Here is a 20,500-nt window from a genome sequence, read left to right on the forward strand (position 1 = left end):
TATTCACTTTGAGCACATACTCCACCCACTCTGTGTGTGTGCGCACACGCACACACAGCAGGGGGAATTATGCTTTCCTACAAAGCATTATGCATTCCTACATAGAAATCACTGTTTCTGTAGGAAAGACATGAATCTACATGTAATAATCACTCATGCCTGTATTTCACTGCATATACACAGGAAAGTACATACAGCAAAATACATGTTTTTGCTATCCTTGGTTTTAACAAAATCCTCCACTTTTACGCCTCGCAAACTGAAAACCTCATCAACTAGTCAAGATGGCAGCAGCCTCTGCCTTCAAAATCAGCTGTAAGACATGGACTAAGGGGAAAGGCTCTAATTTCAAGCAGGAAAACAGGAGGCATGAAGTATGGAACTCTTCTTCTATCTACCGCTTCTCTGAACGACCACCACCTCACCAAACTATTTTCTCCTTGCCAGGCATATTTTCAGTCTCAGGCCCCAGCTAAGAGAAAAGAGCAAGGAGTTGCAGGGGGAAAAAGAAGCGGGTGTATGTGTGCAGCACATCCATCCCATGATCTCCACTTCATGTGTGGTTTGTGCTAAACAGCTAGCTGTGAAGACCTGGGTCTGCCACCATTGGATCCATCTAGTTTCACCCTGAAATCTTTTTACTAAAACACACACCTCAAAAGCTGGTTAACTGTGATCACTAAGCTGACAGGCCTGCAATTCTTCTAGAAGGTTCTCCTAGATGTTCTGGAATTTAGTGATCAGAACAAATCAGACACTAAGCTGGGCTCCAAGACTACATTGACTAGGAGAAAAGTGACTTGGGGGGACGTTCCATCTGTTTAACCAAGTCAAAGTTCAGCAGCTGCGGTAGTTATTCAGTGTCAATGGGTTTCAGGCATTTCTGAGACATCAGCACCAATCTGACATTTCCAAGAAATTCTCTATTACAATATATATGAAATGAACAGTGTTTGCAGAAATCCATTAGTCACCGGCCCCCAATAGTGTTTTCTAGCTTTACCCTCAAGCTCCTAGTGCGCAATTTATGGGGAAATGGGTATCATTACTTTTTTTTAAAAGAGACATGAAAAGAAGATTCACAGCACTTGAATGGCAATGCAAACAAAGGGACAGAGTGCAAATTATGACAATGACAGCTGTGAGCTACAATGAAGATGTTTCATCATTAATCTAAACTAGACCTCTTTCTAAAGTCAATTAACAAGTGGCTCTGTATGTTCACCCTTCCCCCTTAAGCTTCAGAATCTCAGGATTCCATTCAAATAACCTGGTTGTGTTGTTACAACAATACTCCACAACAGGGATGACTCCAAGGAGTAGCAAGGGATAGTGGGTGCTCTCCCTCAAATATTTCCTGTTCTCTCTTCCACTTCCCAAACCACCAGACTGCAACTTTATAGCAAAGTGTCAGACAAAACAGTCATAGCATATTATGGTCCTATAGCATAGGACCATGTGCAGAACCGATTGACAATCAAACCGGTCCACTGCGTACCTAGCCAGTTTGAGCAGTTCAATCACAAACTTCTTCAAGACAGTTTGTGGGTTCGACCAGCCAAGCCAGTCGGTTCAACCAAACCAGTTCAGGGAGCAGCAGTTCAGTCCCAATTCTGTCTGAACTGCCCTAGCAGTCCATGCTCACCCCTACTCCATTGTTTAAAGAAGTCTCGTTCACTCTCTCCTCTACTCCCGAACAAGCTGCAAAAAGTCTATGCAGCCAGGTAGGTAGTTGATTCATTAATTACATGTTACCCTACCTCTGTAAGTATTTAATGTACTGTATAAAAAAATCTGCACTCCCCTAACAACATTCTTTGCTACCCCAGACTTCTTTTTCTAGAGTTGCTCCTGCTTCACAAGGTAATATTAACAAAGCCTACTCTCACTGTACAGTTGGCTAGTCCACCATTAAAAAACTTATCCCTCCATTTCAAGAATCCTTGCTGCAAGGTATTACAGTGTGCAAACAATGTAAAGAAGAGGAGCAGAAGGGAAACTCTGATACCTAAGAATAGAATTGAAGAAAAACTTGCAGCTGACTCATGTTGTGGAGGAATGATAGCCTATAAATTCTAGACCAGTGTCTTAGATTCTCTCTTCCAAGGTATTAAATGTCAGAGATCTATTGATAGAGTTGAAACAGTATTAGCAAACCAGTTTATTGAACAGTGAAATGCTTAGTCTTAACCAGAGCTGTGAAGTAGTATCAAAACTCATCAAGTTTAAGAAAATATAGTTATAAACCATGTTGTCCTGTGAAAACCCCCCTTTAGCTTTAGTATAGCTTGACCACTAACAAGGAATGCTACTAAATGTCAATGGGGCTCAGTGGTAGAGCATCTGCTTTGCATGTAAAAGGTCCAAGGTTTGATCTCTGGCATCTCTAGGTGGGGCTGGAAAAGACTCCTACCCAAAACATTGGAGAGATACTGCTGGTCAGTGTAGACAATACTTAGCTAGATGGACCAATAGCTTGTCTCAGTATAAGGCAGCTTCCTATGTCCCTATGGACAATCAAGGAGCAGATCGCATCAGCCATTTTACATGGTCAGCTCACATTCCCCTGCAAGGAAGAAGGAAGCTTTGAAGCTACAGAGGCCTCGCTATGGTTTGGGGACTGATGTTTCAACTGGAATTCAAACATTCAAACCGCAGTAAGTCTCCAGTACTCTCGCTAACAAAATTAAACTGATCATGTAAAACAGCACTTCACTGCATGATCCCAAAAAGTGGGAATTTTTAGCGAATGTTCTCCCCAGCAGAAAGAGCAAATTGATATACAGTTCCCTCCATACCTACTTTATCCTATTGGCTATTTAAAATTGTCAGTTTGTGAATGTCAATTCAACCGCATTCCTCTATGAAGAAAAATTATTGCAAATTATAAAAGGCAACAGCAGTGGACCTGAATAAACTGTAGGTTACGCAACTTAGAAGTCTGGGAAGAGGATAAGTTCCTTCCATTTCAAACCTCCTTTTCTGAAGGAAGAAAAGTTCTGAATTGAACATAATTAATTTCTGTTCTTTAATACATGAATTCAAATAACTTCAAGAATTAAAGTAGTAAAATGGAACAAAATTATTCCCAGCTATGCTACACAACATGCCAGGGAGGTGATAAGCACAACTTCCATGGTTAAGTAAAGTTGTGCCGTCGAGTCAGTGTCGACTCAGTATCGACTCCTGGTGACCACAGAGCCATGTGGTTTTCTTTGGTAGAATACAGGAGGGGTTTACCATTGCCATCTCCCATGCAGTTGAGAGGATGCCTTTCAGCATCTTCCTATATATACGCTGCTGCCCAATATAGGTGTTCCTCATAGTCTGGGAAACATTCCAGCGGGGATTCGAACCGGCAACCTCTTGCTCCCTAGGCAAGTTACTTCCCCGCTGCACCATTAGGTGGCACTTCCATGGTAAAGTACTACTCAATTATTATATCAATTTCAAATGATATCTATTGAATTCTGGCAAACAAACAAAATGTGTCAGTATGAACAGCAAATTGTTTTTAATGCCCAGCAGCCCAGTCCAATGGCAAATAAGATTTAGTCATCAGCTCTGATATAAATACTAAATATAATATAGAAATTAATATTCTACTGCCTCAAGAGTGACCATAATGTCTCAAATGGAAAAAAGCAAATCCTTTTCCATTAATATCCGTAACTATCAGAATAACATCCCTATTATTCAGCAGATTTTTTTTTAAAAAACGTCACTGAAGTATACATACAATTTATGCATGATTTAAATTTAAATATCACAGCAGGAAAATCAAACTGAAGCCAAAGGAACCACCTGGGTCTTCTGTAAAACAAGAGGTATCCATAGTTCAGTGACAGAGCATCTGCTTTGCACACAGAAGGTCCCAGGTTCAATCCAATCCCCAGAGAGGACTGGAAAAGACTTCTCCCTGGAACCTTGGAGAGATGTTGCCAGTCAGCATAGATAGCATTAAACTAGACAGACCAATGGTGTGACTCAGTATAAGGCAGCTTCCTATGCAAACAGCAGCAATGTAAGTGATTAGTCGCATACTACTGTCCTTATGCCATATGTAAAGTTGAAATTCTGACTCCCACACAGAAAAAAACACAAGAAAAGATGTTTTAACATGGTTAGCATTAATGTAGTTTCAAGTGTTGTAGTATTAATGGTAACCCTGTTTAAGACGCCACAAATAATATTTGGTCAGCAAACAAGAACAGCACTTAACTTTGGCTTTGCCAATTACATCAGTCTCTGGGAGGAAGCCCACCCCAACATCTGACTCATCCAAACTATGAAATCATTTAGAGATCAGTTACATTCAACCAGGAAAATACTTGGGTAAAACTGCAAATAAAGTCTTTCAGGACACAAGTTTATGCAAGCTTACTTGGGAGTAAAGCTTCATTTAATTTAGTGGGACTTCAGATTAAACATTAAATCATTGCATGTTTACTGGTCACTCATCAAGATGAAAAATGGATCATACTGTATTTCCTTAATTTTGTTTTAAATCCTTTGCTTTCAAAGCAGAGTCATTATTGACTAAAAAATTCATGTTAAGTACATGATGGCAAAAGTCAGCAATTTATGTGCTCTATATTTTTGTATACCAATTGTCCTTACAAATTCAGAAGAGTCATTTGTAGCTATCTTAATTTTGAATATGCAAGACCTCTATTTTGCTGCAGTTTTTTTAATAGTCAAAGTTTCATTACATAAGTCTGACTCAAGGATTTTGCCATTACTACTAACATAGCCTTCTGATCAAAAGAGACCTGGGCAATCTGTAGTATGCAACCATAATCTATGCAGAGTCAGAGTATAAAACTCATTAGTAATTCACAGGACCAAAAGCACTTGGGGAAGGGAGGACCGGTGGGGAGGCAGCGGCCTGCCTGCCTGCCCTCCCCACAAGATCAGAGCTGCTCCTGGACACCGCAGTGCTATGCACCCACACAACTAGCACACAATCACTCTGGGAGCAGTGCGGGGGTGGGGAAGCAGTCTGGGTCCTCCTACATTCCACAATGCACTGTGCTAGGAGTGCGGTGCATTGGGGAATTTCCCTACTATCAGGCACTCCTTCCGCCCAGCTCTATGGCAGCCCGAGCGGCCACACAACCGGGCAGTGGAGGAGGGTGTATGTGTGCCCTCCTCCCTCACTTTTAGCCCTAGTTGAAAACCTGGGTTACCTGACTGAGGACCACTGGGATCGGGACTGATTCCAGCAGTTCTCACAACCAGTTCTAGCCGGGTCGGGCTGCACTAGCCCAGGTAGAGCTGGTCGTGAAAACAACCTCATTCTGTCTCTCAGCTGGCAGGAACAATGGGCAGTCTGCATCCCAGTTCAGATATAACAACCCCAGTCTGACAAACCATGGCCTGCATACACCTGCCCTCTTCTCCTCTGGCTTGTGCCTTACTTCAATACCCTTCTGATTTGTTACACATGTTTCCTATGACAATCAAAGTGGGAACTTAGTTTAAGTGATGCCTATGAACTAGGTTGTTTGTAGGCATTCCTCAAATCATACTTTCCCAGTTCAGATGCCACAGGAAACTGTAGTTTAACAACTGAAAGTATTGAAAACCAATATGAACGTATTTCTGTCAAAACGAACTAGCCCCTGCTACTTAGGCAAAGAGGCAGCGTTCAAAGTGGTGATTCTGTTTATATATTTAGCAGGGCAGGGGGGCATGCAACTGGCCCTGGTTAACCCCAGCACAGCATTCCTTCAGTGGCTGTGGCTATCCACCTTCTTTTCAATGTTTCTTGTGTTTCCTTTTAGACTATGAGCCCTTTGGAGGACATCTTATGAGTACTGTTCTCTTTGTATGTAAACCGCTTTGAGAACTTTTTCATTGAAACATGATATATAAACAATAGTAGTATAGTAATACAGAGTTGACAAGTGTAGCAAGAGCTAAAGTGCATTGCACAGAATCTTTAAAAAAGGAGTTCTAATCAGATGAATCCCGTATTTTTGCCTTTTTTACTACCACAGACCCAGGTGTTTACTTTCGACATAGAGCGGATGTAGCAGACTATACATTATGTTGGGTAACTGCAGCGGAGAAGAATTCAAGAGAGCAAGTGCTTAACTAGTCTCATCAATTCCTCCCCACAACATCTCAGCCAGGCAGTTTTCCCTCAGCTGGGCTTATTTCCCAGACAAAGTGTGTCTGGGAGGGCGTGTTAATTTGGAGGAGGCCCTTCTAATCAAGATTATACTTGGCAGCGGGTGAAACAGCAGGGATAGTAGAACATGCCAGGTGAAGGGAAATCATGCTGGCTATGTCGAAGCCATCACACCCTCTGGTCCTTCTCCCATCCAAGAAGACCCCATCAGTTGACTCAGCAGCCCACTGTCTGAAGCTTGTGTTGTTAAATACCAGGTCCATAAATGCAAAAATCATGGCCACACAGGAGGCTATCCTGAATGAGCATGCTGACCTGGCATGCATTATAGAGACCTGGTTGGATGAGGAAGATAATATAAATATCTCCCAATTGTGTCTGCCAGGTTTCTGGGTGCAATGTCAGCCAAGGCGGGGTGGGTGCGGAGGTGGGGTTGTCCTGGTTCAACAAGAGACTATCTTGCTCACCAAATGCACTGTCTGCCATTCTGACCAGTCTGAGTGCCTGTATGCAGTGCTGGGGTCACAAGACAAAGTTGAGATGCTTTGGTTAGTATACTGCCCATTACAGCTAATCATCTCCCTGCCTAAGCTGCTTGATGTCTTGGGTGTGGTGTTGAGGACCTCAAGGCTGTTAGTCTTGGGGAAATTTAACATCCATTCTAAAATTGCTCTGACTGATGCAGCTTGGGACCTCATGACCTCCATTACGACCATGGTCTATCTCAACTGATTTCTAGTCCACGCTTGTGGACTAGCAGGCCATAACTCAACTTGTCTTTGACTTATCAGCAGGCAATAAGTCAACTTGTCTTTGACTTATCAGCAGACAGTGATGCTCTGAGGCTAGTCCAGAAGGCTTTAATGTCATTGTCATGGACGGATCACTATCTGGAGAAGGCTGGACTGAAGGTGGACCCAATACACCTCTGCAAAGATAGGAAACCAGTAGTGCACTGGAGGGGCAGGGTATAAATATTTTAATTAAACAAACAAACAAACAAACAAACAGAGTTGGTTGGTAGAAAGATGGGCCTAGAGTGGAGAGGAGTTGTGAAGTACAATTGGCTGGCATGGGAAAGTTAAACCTACCAAGTGATCCCTACAAATCCTCCTCCCCCTGCCCTGTATTAATGTTACAAACCAAACATGGGATTGGAAATCCCATGTTTGTCTTATAATACATAGTTATGCCTTGAGAATTTGAGATAATTTAACTGTTTGCAATTTCTGCCTTAATTACAGCACTTCTGATTACCTAAAACATTACAAAACAAAGTCATTATTAATTTAAAATTGGGGGACATAAAGGAAACAGCAACAGCTTGATAACAAATATAAAAGCTATACTAAAGGAGGCAACTTGAAACAGATTAAATTACTGCAATTGGAGCTCTGTCTAATTGTTTTCTAGCCATTCAATTTCTATATCAGTGGATATTTCCATACTGGTCAGCTTTCTAAGTGACATTCTATAGCCTGTCAGATAACTGCAGCCTAACCGCTTGATCATTTTTGATATTTAAAGCAGGATTCTTGGCTGCAAAATACCTGTTTGTCCTATGCCCTATTAACCAATGTTTCCACAAACATTTTAGCACCTTTAGGGTAAGTTTGTGCAACTTTCTTCAGGCATTACCAACAATATTTCCACCAACATATCTGCTTTCAGCCAAGTTACAGCCCTTGCAATGACAATTTACCATGTTTTACAGTGAAATTGTAGTTTTATGTCCTACTCTAAGCCAACATTCCTGGCATAACACAATCCCAAAATTATTAAAATAACTATACAGCTTTTTAAAACACATCCCTTAAGTAGTGCAAAAATACAAATAAACTGCATTTCATGTTGGACAAATCATCGGGGGGGGGGGGGATAGTGCTGCATGTCACTAAACCTAAATGAAGCAACAATTTGAGAACTGAAACCATAGCCTGTGTGCCTAGATTACACACAAAAGTCCATTCTCACTGCAAGCTACATTACTACATGGAATAATTTAATTCTCTTCCTTGCAGTACAATCCTATGTATGTTTACTCAGAAGAAAATCCCATGAAGTTCAATGAGATTTTCTCCAGTGTCAAATATTTCAACCCCCTTTTTTTAATATAGGAAACTATACTTTTTATAGAAAACGTGTCAGCAGAAATATAATTAATTTTTAAAAACCACTACCAAAGTACTACAAGTCCTCTTCAATTATATTATGCTGAATTCTGAAAAACAAACATGGGTTTATGAAAGCTGGAAATGTTTTCACCATGTTACTACTACACTTCACACAATATATAGGTTTTCTTTTCACAAATGACATTACAAATAAATGCCTATCTTTGAATATTGTTAATGCACTATAGAAAGTGAATTTATATAGCCATTTCTAAACTGAATGGGCATGCTAGTCAACAAACCTATTTTATTCTACTTACAACTTTGAAAATGTAAAATTAATGTAAAGGAATTCTAGTGGCCACCTAAATTTCAGGTCGGAGTCCTTAACATTTTGTAGTTTGTGCGTGCTCAGCGTTTTGCAACTGGTCTGGCACAAACTAATTTGCCATTGAATGAGCAATGAGTGGTTGCTCCTCTTTACTGGAACAGTCTTCAAATACTAAGAAATTATAAGGGTGGAAATAAGTATGTGTGGGGAACAGGAGTACCTGTAATAAAAACAAATTTCCACTAACTTAGATAAGGAGATGTGAAGTTTATAAGAGACATGCATCATCTATGTTATTAATTCTCCAATATGGGCCATGTGTGGGGATGTGGCAGAAAGGAGGCAATTAGCTGACAGAGTTTGCAAGCAGAAACACCTGATTGGGCAGTGGGGATTCCATATGCAGATAGGGAGAAGGAGCCTGTGAGAGCAGAAGCACCATGGTGATTGGGCAATGGGGATTCCATATGCAGATAGGGAGGAGGAGCCTGTGGCACTGTGGTGATTCCATATACAGATAAGGAGGAGGAGCCTGTGATGGTTAAGGTCAGTTGGAATGCAACTGTTACTGGTCGGAAGATGTTCTTGATTGTAGAGGAGAGGAATACACACAAACACACACACACATATATATGGATAGCAGGCAGGGGGTCTGCAAAAGGACAGGTCGTGAGGGAGGAAAGAGTCCCTTCAGGAGAAGGAGGCTGTCATTGTGTGAATTAGATGAGGAAACAAGATGGACAAAATCTGCTAACTCAGGGAGGGAGAGGGAGGGAGAGAAAAGATGAAGGGAGGGGGAAGAAAGAATGGGGAAGAGCAAGTGGAGGAGAGAGAAAGAGAGAAAAAGAAGGGAAGGGGACGAGAGACAGAAGGAAGGGCAAGGGACGGGCCCAAGCCTGTCAGCAGCCTGAGGGGAAATGAGTGGCCATGGCAGCACTAGCAGCAAAGGAAGGAAGGGCCCAGTCAACCACTGATGCTGTTTGGGGCTACCAAGGTCATTGTCAGAGGTAGGCAGGCAGGCAAGGGATGGGCCTGGGCCTGTCAGCGGCCTGAGGGGAACGAGCGGCCATGGTGGTGGCAGCAGCAAGGAACGGCCCGGTCAACCACTGCTGCTGCTCCGGGGGGGGAGGAGCAGGAGCGGGGCTCAGGTGAGGATGTGGAGGTCCCTGGAGATAGGGGGCTGAAGCTTGGCCAATAGGCGGCAGCAATGCTGCAGCCACGACCAAGAAGGGTGAGGAGGCTGGAAGCAAAGGGATGGAGGAGGAGCAGGAGTGCAGCTCAGGTAAGGGTGGGGAGATCTCTGAGGTGAGGGGAGCAATCAAGTACTCAGATGCTCTAGAGCACGCAAGAGTTCCAGCATTGAAGCGGAGAAAAATAATGGTGGCGGCCAGGAGGCAGAGTTGGAGGGCCAGCAGGCAAAGGCCAGGAAGAGGAGGCAGAGGGGAGAAATAATGGTGGCGGCGAGGAGGTGGGCAGACAGCGGGCAGACAAAGCCCTGCCACCCGGGAGGAGGAGGTGGGAGGCAGCAGCAGGATGGCCTGGCCCTGACCCGCCCACTTGGGTGAGGAAGCGGTGGTGGGCCCTGGTCTGGCAGCATGGAGGAAGCAGCGGCGGGCTAGTCTAGCCTGGCCCGCGGCAGCGGGACAGTCTGGGCCAGTGGGACAGCGGTGTGGGGGAGCAGCCAGTCGGCCAGCCAGAAAGCCAGGCATGCCGGCATGGGTGGGGGATGGCTGGGCCCAACTAGAGGCGCAGATGCTCTTCACCCGGGCCCACTAGTGTGAATTCATAGCACCCCTTTATCAGACATTGGATTTCCAAAAAATGAGAATGGTTATTGCTCCTTACTATGTATCTTTACATCTAGACTACGTCTAAATGCATGATCAATTTTATAATCTGCAATGAAAATGGAGTGTATTTTGGAAGCAGCTTGGCTATATCAAAATTGGTATTTATGAAGAAACGCAGATCTCCATCTTATCTCAATAATGTCTTACATATACACTCCACTGAGTGCTCTGAATGGAAGACATTCTTCCCTTTTGTTATTAAATATGAACAGTTTATTTTGTTATTGAGGGGACAAGGCCATCCAGCTACAGGCCTAAGCCCTTTTTTCACAATAGGTAACCAATTCAAGTAAGACTCACCTTTAGACTTGTAAGTTCAGACTCATTAAAGAGGAGGAACCTCTAGTTTGGAGGGGAAACATCTACCCTGGGTTGGCTGACTCTTTCCATTGGATCCAAGAGCTGTCTTTTTTACTAGTGCGTTTCTGAACACTAGTAGCAGCTGGTAACATGGTGCCTGGTTGCTGGCAACTAAGGACTGTACTGGTGACAAAATGGTGTGGTTCAGGTGTTTCTGCTTGCAAACTCTGTCAGCCTATTTTATAGCGATTAAAGAGGGGGAAGGCAAACCACACAGTTATCGGTTGTTGAAGCTGAGTCTAAGCCTAGTCAGTGATTTTAGATCAGTCTTCAACTGGTGGCAGCCTACCTTGAAGAAGTGATGTTGCTTCTAGACTGAGATCAAAACAATCTCTCTACTGAGGGTTGATCCCAGGAAAGCATAGAGTAACCCTGTTTCTGTTGGAAGTGAAGGACTCTGCTCTGCCTCATGCCTCAATGACAGTGGGGAACAGATTAGTGAGTCAGAGGGCTAGGGGGTCAAGACATTGGTCATCCCTTCTCTCTGCTGCTCTGACACTATCCCTTTGATATGCAGATTGCTACTCTCAGGGACTTCCTTCCTGCTTGCTTCTCTCTCTCTCTCTCTCTCTCTCTCTCTCTCCTTCTTCTCCCTAACACACATGCTCGCCTCTCTCTCTGCACCATGTGTGCAGAGATGCATGCAACATCTCTCTGCATCCAGCTAGCTATATAGATTAGAGATTCTATCTCTCCACTTTCATATCTAGAATAGAGTTCTCCAATAAAGACTCCTTATATTGATTAGAAACTATGAACTGGCTCCAAGTTTCTTTTGCTCTCAGCAAAAACGCATGCCTGGGCAGATTCCGCTGTGTTTTGCCTGTGTGCACTCTGCTGTAATAGAAGGGTATCTCTTACCAGAGAGAATTCCCAACAGTTTCGTCACAGTATTATATAGTACTATGTCTCTTCAAGAACAGATTATCAGCTGCAAGTTCACAACATTCTGAAGACATTTTATTTTTATCTCAATATTATCTCAATATTTTTATCTACTTTTTAGAGACTGTTCCATAGAGACAGTATAGAAGCTGAAAAGGAGGATTAGAAGTTACTTCCAAGAAAGTTAGGATAAGTATTTTGGGGGCTGTATATTCATTTAAAAAAATTGCTTGTAATTCCAGACTTTATGAGCTTATCTACGGTCACATGTGTCAGAAGAATGAACATAAGCTAGGCCTCCCAGTTCACATACAGCTCATTACTTTTGCTTAAGCTGTGTCACAATCATTTACATAATGTCATTAGTCAACTATTTCTAGCATAATCCACACATTTGTTCACCATCATAAGGGAATAGTACAAATAAATTTAAATTATTAGGGAATAGTACAAATATGTTACTACTGAAATTGAATCAGACATATTCCGTGTTATTTATGCCACAGCAACAACTTTTCAGATAAGCACTTTGGTTCTATGCATCTTACATCAGTTGTAGGCATGTGAGATCCACTGAATCAAAATGGACTGCAGACTGCCTTGCTGTAGGCTAAAAACAACCCTTTATTCTTGCAGCAGCTTCCTCAAAGTTGCCTGTCATTTTGGATAGAAACTAGAAATTAAGTAATAAAAAATCTCCAGTTTAAAACGAGAGTTAAGATGGGCTTACATTTTCACTCATCCTCTAAAAAGCATGGAAATTCCAAGTCAAGGTTCCCATCTTAACTTCCATGCCACAAAAACTGTAAATACTTTGTACAGTCTCGTAAATCATGCAGGCTTTAGAAATGAGGCTCCATGCACCCACACTTTGCCTTGGTCCTTCAGTGAAACATTTGGCTAGGGAGGGATGCATCCAGGCAGACAGATCCAGCTGCATCTTCCTCGATCACTTCCTAGAGACACCCCTGATGAATTTCTGCCTGATGCATCTCTGCAAGGAACAGTGCTACCCCAAAAGGCCACTTTTTTACCTGCAGTCTTAAAATAATATCCAACAGATTCAAGGCAATTTCAGTCCTGGAAACTTGTCTACATCAGGCAAAGTGTGGGTACATTCACACACACACACAAGCAGCAGCCTAGAGGAGCCCAAAGGAGCCCTTCGCAGACTAGCTACATGGAGCATGTCTCCTTCCCTCTGCCTCCCACTTACACCTGGCTGCACAGAGCAGCGCACTGGTTTTGGCTGAAGGTCGGGATAAAATGCATGTGGGTTTTGAAAAACTGACAGCCATGGAGTAACCAATGACCCGAGTTGAATAGCACTTTTTCTAAGGCAAAGGAGCAGTATTAAGAGGTGCAGTGGGGAGGAAAGAAGAGGGATGGGAAGGAAACTGAAGGGTTATGCTCCCAAGATTCGGACAGGAAAGGAGCTGACTGCCATATTGGTTGTGGGCAATGCTGTGGGCACTGCAGCTTTAAAAGTCCTACTGCATATTCTAGCAGTAAAGATGCATTTTTCAGCCTCTTAAAAATGCAACTTTGAGGATCAATTGTTGTTGGGGTTTTTTTAATTAAACTTTATTACAAGAAAATTTACAATGCAAAACAAAATTAATCCAAACACAAATGGCAAAACATCGTACAACAAACCCCAGTTCAGCTATGCATCCACATTCTAATATTATCTGGGTAAGAAGACAACCATAATTATCCCAATTGGTGTAATGAATAAAATCTGACCATACAACATAAAAAGAGTTATTTGTAGACTGATTTGCAAGAGACCAAATAATATGAGATAACTTTTCTGATATTGCGATATGCCATAGATGCTTACACCAGTTATCAATCGACATGGTTTAATTTCTGTTGACCCCAGAAAATATATTTACTAACACCAGCTGGGGGCATAAACCTATTTTCTAATTTGTGATTTTGTTCATCTCTGAGAATACTTCTGACCAAAAGTGGAAGACCCTGGGGCAGGTCCACCAAAGATGAAAATAGGCTTCCTTCAACCCACAACCTTTCCGGTAAAGCGGGGAGCAGTTTTTATAAATGTGTGCTAACTTTACTGGGGTCAGGTACCATCGATGAAAAACTTTGAGAAAGTTTTCCTTAATTTGGGCCAAGAAGGAAGTAACTGGCTTGCATTTCCAAATGTTCAGCCACTCCTGGTCTTCGATTTCCTGTTGGAAGTCATTTTCCAAAGATACTTTGAGGCCAGGTAGAGAGTTAAATGTGTGGTTTATAATCAGGTCATATAATTTTGAAACCACACCTTTAAGGGAGTTCAAGGCTCCCAAAGCCAATTCTTCAAATTTTGTTAATTGTCTATTGGCTTGAGCTAAAGGATCTGCACCGTAAAAGATGTATCCATGTACAGTGCAGAGGACCCAGAATTTCCCCTATAGCCTCTAGGTTGATGGGTTTCCATGCTGATAAAAGTTACTCAATCTGGCAACTCCAGATCAGTAGCCTCCAACAGTCAAGGAGATGTGAATAGTCAAAAAAACTTCAGGTGGCAACTTTGAGAATCAATTGTGAAATAACCATCAATTGGGCCCCACAGAGGGATATACAAAAGGCACTTTTCTGGCATGCAGTCTAAAGGCTGAAACTATGCAAATGTATTACAAAATCATTTAAATAACACTTCCTCAGTCCAAAAGAACCTTTATTATTTGTTTGTTTGTTTGTTTGTTTGTTTGTTTAATAAATAAATAAAGATAATAAATATTTATTTGTTCAATTTTTAGAGCGCCCTTACAAAATAGCTCATGGCGGTTCACAAACATCATAAAACAGTTAAAATCATTCAATGACCGGGCATAAAAATTTTTAAAATACAATAAAGCAGCTAAAAAATAAAACAATTCAAAACCTTATAAAAACCCGATACATTAAAGACCCTTTAAAACAATTTCAGAGCACTGGAAGGCCAGACCGAACAGGTAGGTCTTTAGGGCTCTCCTAAATTCCAATAAAGAATTCAAATTACGGATGTCTGCAGGGAGCGCATTCCAAAGCCCAGGAGCGGCTACAGAGAAGGCCCGCCTCTGGGTCGCCACCAGATGAGCCGGTGGCAACTGGAGCCGGACCTCCTCAGATGATCTTATCGTGCAGTGGGGATCAGACCGAAGAAGGCGCTCTCTAAGGTAACCTGGACCTAAGCCGTTCAGGGCTTTAAAGGTAATAACCAGCACCTTGTATTTTGCTGGGAAACATATTGGCAGCCAGTGCAGCTGTTTCAAAACAGGCATAATATGGTCTCTCCGGGTTGCCCTGGAAACCAGACTTGCTGCCTTTAAACCCTTGTTCAAAAGATAGACTTTAAACTGCTCTATCCAAGCTATTTTTCAATGGATCTTCACCAAATTTGCAAGGGGATGTCTTGTCACCTAGTGAATATGTGCTGGTGGCCAGGCAGATCAGACAAATGGTTTTGATTATATAAGCAATAGAATGTTCAGGGCTTATAATGGTGGGATGTTGAAACTACTCTCTGTCTTAACTATACTGGCACAACTGTGCCAGTACTGTATAATATATCAAAATATGATAGGGTTAATTAAATTGTTGTTGTTGTTTTTAATTTTCTCTCTGCCTGGCATTTAACCAATTAATCCATTAAATTATGTGCATATACAGCACAACAAATTCTCAAAGGTAAATTTCAGAGAATCATCTGAAAGAGATGGCTTTTATTTAACTTGTATGTTACCACTGGTTGCTAAAAGTTCCAACATCTTTAATGTTTCCTTTTTCATTAAAGTTGTAATATGGAGTATTCTCTACTACAAACAAGTCCAGTGGCACTTAATAAATTCATCCTTTTCAACCATGTGCCAATGAAACCTGACCAAATAACAGCTTTTATTTTCTCAGAAAGGCAAAGAGAACTATGGCTTTTTCTTTCCATCTTAACAAGCAGATGGGGACCAACACCAGCTAACGGAATACCATATGTGGGTCACTAGCTCTTCATAAGCATTTAAAGCCTGGCATACATAAGTGCCTTTTACTCTACACCACAACATTATTCCCTACTCCGCAAGATGATATCTAAGAAGGAAATTGTTTAAATGCCATCTGTTGTTGTCCTAAACTGGTGTGGAGAAACAGTCAATCAACTAAGCCAATGAAACCCTGTCTTGTAGTAAAAGGTTGAATTCTGATCACAGTTTTGTTGTCCACAGTTGCACAAATGAAGTGAAACACTGTGGGGGGAAATGCCCCTCATCAGAGCACTGCTACTGTCCAAAACAAACAGCAAAGTCCTATACCACTAAGCAAGGTCACATGCAACTGGAGAATCATCTCTTTAAAACCCGCGCTATTATTAGATGCAAGTTATGCAGCACTTGTGCACACTAGCAGAATTAAAGCATTCTTTCCAAAGAAATGCTTTAAATACTAAGCACACATACACAGATGATAGGTGGATAGATACCCCTCTATGATGCTACAGGAATAGTTCAATAATAAGATAAATATCTGAACATTAATCTAATCCACAAACTACCCAATCAACAAATCAGTCAACATAAAGCATGTAGATTTAAAATGGTTTCAATACAATGAAAGCCAATAAGAGATACAATCCAAATTCACAATTGTTATTTGCATAAATGGAAGCTAGGCCTCCCCGCTCAAAACAGTGTTTCTGCTGAATGGATATTGCATTGTCTAAGCATTTGAGGCACAAGATTTTTAAATGGAAAACTATAATTCTTTCTCCAGACAGCTATTGCTGCATGATGTGTGTCTGGATAATTACAATGGGTACCTATTGGATAGCCACCTAATGGCGGAACAGGAAAGCAACTTGCCTCGGGAGCAAGAGGTTACGGTTCAAATCCCCACTGGTATGTTTCCCAGACTATGGGAAACACCTGTATCAGGCAGAGGATGGGAAACACCTATATCGATGATGAAAGGCATCATCTAATACTGCACGGGAGATGGCAATGGTGAACCCCTCCTGTATTCTGTCAAAGAAAGCCACATGGTTCTGTGGTCGCCAGGAGTCGACACTGACTCAACAGCGCAACTTTACCTTACCTACTGGATATTGGCTGTGATGTGTGAACAGCGAGGAGCTAACCCCTCATGCCAGCATCAGCTTTATTTACTGCTGTTGTTGTTCTGGAAGGTGAGCACTGCCCTGCTATATCGTTCTGCCTTTTTGCAAAGCTAGCAACTTCTTCCACTGAAACACCCAACCACTTCATTACTTCTACTCTGTCCCTATTTAAAAACCAAACCCATTACCCAAACAGCAACACAGCTGTTTGGGTAATGTTTGCAGGAAAGCTGCTCCTGCCTCAAATTAATTGCATATATGTTATCATAACTGGAGTGAACTTAAGTGACTTCAGAAACAAGTGTACGAACAAACAAACTCAATTGAGGCACACATTCACTGATTACAACGATAAGCCCTAAGTCAGGCTAAGTCCACATTTAGGATAGCCTTGTTGTGCTGTTACAGTTTATTAGAAAGAAGAGAACCTCCAAAGCACAGCAGGAGCTCATGCAGTAGTTTGCTAGTGGACCACCAGATTCTGCAGGTGTGCCACTGCAAGGGAAAGGCGGTCAACCCCTAATAAAGGTTGCATGAAACAGTGGGGGTTGCTACGTTAGCATTACAAAGGTTCACAGCTGCTGAGTAGTAGCAGTGTCCTGTGCAGACTTTCTGACATTGGCAGCCTACATTAGGCACTGCTACCCACTCTGCTGCCACATACCTGCATTTCAGCCCAACACCTCTGACACTCTCAGCTTCCATCCCATGCAGTAGTGCCCAGTGGTCCACTAACAAACCACCACAAGACCTGTCAGTGCCAAAGCACAGATCAGAATCCTGACACCAAGGCTATTTTTTTTAAAGTCATATTCATTGTTGCTTAATCGTTAATAAAATTTCCACCCTGCTTTTCATATTATAACCCATAGTGGCTACAAATCAAACCATTAAAACGATGCAATAAAACAACATTACAAAATCAACAATGATAAAAGCAGTCAGTGATAAAAATCATAAATCCAGCAGGACTGATGATAACTGACCCTGCCACATGAAGCAGAATAAGGCCATAAAGTAGCTTGTACCATTGCTGGCAGAGGAAGCCATTAAAAATAAATAAATCTCCCACGTAAATCCCTGCTAGTACAAAGGTTCCACCCCACCCTACCTCTTTCCTTGCTGTACACATTTTCTATTTTCACCGATTTTCTTTTCAACTAATGGAGCATTTAAACTGTGATCCCCATGCCTTTAGTGGAACAGCCTAGTCTACCATCTCAATTACTTTCACTGGCAATGAGGTAAAACAGATATTCTGCCAAGAAAGAACATTAAAACTCAACCTGGTGTTTGGCAGAATAAGGATTGTGAACTAGCTGCTTGGGAAAGATATGACCAGGTGTATTGCAACAAGGCACTGTACTATACAAGCTTTACTGCCTTTTCATAATGAGTATTCAGTCAGTTACACCCTCAAGGTACACACACACACAATAAAACAGAGTTAAATTGCAAGTGAAAGCAGTACTTTTCCCATAACAAAACTGGCCTGTGCCCAAAGCCTTTAATACAATAAAAATAAATCGAAGTAAAAACGCATGCGCATAAATTAGTGACACTTCATATTTTAACAACACTAATCCAGTTATACTTTCTATTGACAAAACAAGTGGCCCTCATTATCCGTGGTCCTGGCACCCACAGTTTTGCATATCCACAGCTGGGTTATAGAGACAGTTTTCGTGGGGCAAAAATAGAGTTATTTTCAACCTATCCATGGTACATGAGTGGCTGGAAATGACTTCTGATGTCATTTCCTGATGCCATTTTGTAGTGCTAAGCCATTCTGTGGTTCTTTTCAGCCAAAAAAATAAACCATTTATAAAAACACACACAATCGGAGGATTTGGAAGTTTTGGAGGCATTGCTGGAGAGCGGAAGAACAAGGTACTGTGCTTATTTCTGCCTCTCCCCTGCTTTTTCTTGTCATTTTCAGTACACTTCAGTGTGCTTCAGAACCTAATCCCCCAATCCCCATAGAGTTAAGGTCTCTTTTCAGTTTTGTTATCCGTGGAAATAGGTGGGAACGGAACCCCCCACATATAAAGAGGGCCTCCTGAAGTTCCTGCTGCAATCCTGCTTTTACATATTACTAAAATAGCTACCACATACAAGGTTTCAACCAAGACAATGCAAATATTATTCATTGGATATAAACAATATTTATATACGTTTCATGACGGAGCACTTGTCTTCTAAAAAGTGTGTAGTGTGGAGGGGGGGAAGCTCAGAGACACCAAGCAAACCTTGAAAGCGGAGAGTGGGGGTTGATGGGTCACAAATGGAAGGGAAGGCAGGATTTTTTTTTAGCAAGGCCATACCATGCTAGCCTGGATGCAGCCTGACGGTCTTGCCATGTGAGGGCCATGCATCATGCAATACAGTTGTGGCTGACTTTGGGCAGACAGCTTGTGTGTGATGGACTGATGGCACAGAGCATTGTAGAAAAGCTGTAGCAAAAGCTCACTATCTCATATACTTTTAGAAGACAGCCCAATCCGCCTTGCATGGAGGAAGAGCGGGATATAAATACAATAATAATAATAATGCCACCGAGAACTCTTGTGCAGCTTGCTATCAGAGGGGAAGCACATACTTCACAGAGCTCCACCAGTTTTCAGCAATAAACTCAACCTTTGCCGAACCAGTATTTCACTTGGTTAAAATCTTGGTTAAGCAGCAAACCTAGTTAGCCTCAACCACAGTTAATGTCAGTTTGGATGAGTCATTAACTGCAGTTAACGGGGTGAGTGAGGTTAAGGGACAGGAGAGGTTAGGAGAGAAAGCACAATCTCGTGGCTCATTCCCAAACTCTTAATCTAATTTAATGGAACAGCCTTGTATGCGCACACCAGCATGGAGGAACAAGAAAATAAGACAAATTAAGAAAGAGCCTGGATATTCACATATCTCAGGGTGGAGACTCACAGATGGAAATGGGTCTTCATCAAACTGCTGCAAAATTGGAGGAATGAGGGGGAAAGTTGTGGTGAAGAAGCAGTGAGAGGAATGTCTACCATTTTTACCCATCTATCCTCTCCATCTAATCGCTTTTCTCTGTGACAAAACAAATATGCATGGCTAGAGAGTTATAGTAAAAAGCAGAGGATTGAAAACAAGCCACTTATATTAATGTTATTATTAAATAAAATTACTAATATATTTTGAGTCAATACCTTGATATATGTACATTAGAAGCCGTTTTTTAAAAGATTAAAATGTATATTTAATTATATTTCTACAGCTTAATTTTTAGTCTAGGAAAGCTTACAGTCTTTAACAGCAATGAGAAATTAAGACTTTCAGCAAGCTGAACCTGAGTTTTTGCTCTTACTTCCATCTCCATCCTAAGGAATAGATCTGCAGCAATCAGCTGCTGAAGCTTTTCACTACTTACTACTACTACTAAAATATGAATATACTAAGTGCTCAAGTGGTTTACATGGCAAAAAGTATTAAAAATTGTTTCCTGTCCCAAAAGCAGAGGCGCTCTTACCCCTGGACTTCGGGGCCAAAGTCCAGGGCCCCCACACCCTCTGGGAGCCCCCAAATCCTCCGTAGTCTGTCCTGGTTGGTGTGGTTTGTGCCCTTAAGAACCTACATGTTAAAAAATAATGCTTTACTTATAGCGCGGGGGGCGCGGTACACTCCAAAGGCCTTTAGGTCCAGGCTCCAAAATTACTTAGGTGCACCTCTGTCCTGTCCAAAAGGGCACACAATCTAACAGCC

General features: G+C 42.0%; 1 protein-coding gene across 9 annotated transcripts in view; it reads right to left on the reverse strand.

Moving 5' to 3' along the window:
• The window catches only part of PLCE1 (phospholipase C epsilon 1), a 256,592-nt gene that overhangs the window by 229,332 nt on the left and 6,760 nt on the right, over positions 1–20,500 (reverse strand). The gene's annotated exons all lie outside the window — the stretch shown is intronic.

Source organism: Hemicordylus capensis, chromosome 3 (assembly GCF_027244095.1).
Source record: "Hemicordylus capensis ecotype Gifberg chromosome 3, rHemCap1.1.pri, whole genome shotgun sequence".
Lineage (NCBI taxonomy): Eukaryota > Metazoa > Chordata > Lepidosauria > Squamata > Cordylidae > Hemicordylus > Hemicordylus capensis.